The 1,818-nt window shown below is 39.5% G+C and overlaps 1 pseudogene; it reads left to right on the top strand.

The window, feature by feature from the left end:
* The first annotated feature begins 526 nt into the window (after positions 1 to 526).
* On the top strand, positions 527 to 904 carry LOC102873687 (annotated as a pseudogene).
* The last annotated feature ends 914 nt before the right edge of the window (positions 905 to 1,818 follow it).

Genomic DNA, 1,818 nt, shown 5'->3' with positions numbered 1-1,818 from the left:
ATTTGACGGGACACGTAAAAATAATACAACAAAAATTAAAAAAAGAATGTACTTTGATTTGATAAAAATATCATATGTGCATTCTGTGGAGAAACAGAGATTTGTACTCCAATGTTCATAACAGCATTAATTACCACCACAAAAACATGGAAACAGCCAAAATGTCCAACCACAAATGAATGGATTAAGAAATTATGGTACATTTACACAAAGGGATACTATGCAACATGCAGGAGCAATGAACATTATGCTGTGTGAACAAACTCAGTCCCACAAGGATAAATATTGTATAAAACCATTATTATAGAATGAGCATAGGATCCAAAAGGGGTAGGAGAGGCTGGAGGCAGAGGGAGGGGGATGTGAGGGGGGAGGGGGTATTAATCCTGGGGATGTACAGTTTGTTGGGTGGAGGGGTGAGGGAAACGAAAAGAATTTGTTCTTAAAAACTATGTATTCTGGTGACTCTACTTTTCCTTTTCTCACAATCCCTTGCCCCCTTCCTTTCCAGCCTGGTCCCAGCGCTATGGCCCCTGAAAAGAAGGGTGGTGAGAAGAAGAAAGGCCATTCTACCGTCAACGAAGTAGTGACCAGAGAGTCCACCATCTACATTCACAAGCGCATCTATGGAGTGGGATTTAAGACGCGTGCTCCTCGGGCACTAAAAGAGATCCGTACATTTACTGTGAAGGAGATGGGAACACCAGATGTTCGCATTGACACCAGGCTTAACAAAGCTGTCTGGGCCAAAGGAATAAGGAATGTCCCATACCTCATTCGTGTACGGTTGTCCAGAAAACGTAATGAGGATGAAGAGTCCCCAAACAAGCTGTATACACTGGTTACCTATGTACCTGTCACCACTTTCAAAAATCTACAGACTGTCAATGTGGATGAAAACTAATAGCTGATTGTCAAATAAAGTTATAAAACTGTAAAAAAACCCCACCACAATGTATTCTAATTTTGTAAATAAACTGCTAGAAAATGTTAAAAAAATTATATATACATTCTCTGATTTGAAGTTGTAAGTTCATTTAAAAGCATATTGAATTGAGTTGGAATCAACTCATAGCAGATTCTTCACTGGGTTTCTGAGGTTGAAAATAACATAGAAGGAAATTGTCCATCTTTCTCCCACTAAGTGGTTGTCGGATCTTTGGGTTAGTCGTGTAATTGCCTAATCTACTACATCACCAGAATTCACTCAAGGAGTAACTTTTAAAAATTTCTTTTTGGGAAAAAGCAAGCAAAAACTTTGAAGGTCAATACAACAGAAATGGAGAGATAAGTATACCACTTTATTAATATGAGGTGGTGTCGTTGAAATCTGGAACAACCTCATTTAGTGTCTACACAGCTACAGTAGAGGAGACCTGGGGAATTCTGGGATACAGGCTGATGGAACATGTGACTGGACTGCAGAGGGAGGGAGAGACACTCTTTGTCTGCAGATCTGGTTTTTAACTTTTCCTGAGTACCAGTTTTGTTTTACTTTTATTATATTTTGTACTTGTTTCCTAGAGTAAGTGGCACCCACTTCCTAAACCACATGCCTCCGGAAGCTCTATGACTTTGGTAAATGTCGATAGTTGTGGAAGGGCTTCAGGTCTTTCATAGGGTCGCTATGAGTCGTGCTCGACGCGAAGACAACAACAACAACAATGAACTAAAGGACACGGTCTTCAAATTTTGTGCACAATTTTAGCAGGTCTAGAAAATGCTCAGAGGATGTAGTTATGAAACCTCAGTAGAGAAGAAACAAAAGAAAATGTCAACCAGTGTATGTGAGCATTTAGATGTAAGGATTTAGAAGTA

Source organism: Elephantulus edwardii, unplaced genomic scaffold (assembly GCF_000299155.1).
Source record: "Elephantulus edwardii isolate Elephantulus edwardi_28Jun2011 unplaced genomic scaffold, EleEdw1.0 scaffold00007, whole genome shotgun sequence".
Classification (NCBI taxonomy): domain Eukaryota; kingdom Metazoa; phylum Chordata; class Mammalia; order Macroscelidea; family Macroscelididae; genus Elephantulus; species Elephantulus edwardii.
Note: the sequence above shows the minus strand (reverse complement) of the source record. Positions and strands in the feature narration are given on the sequence as shown.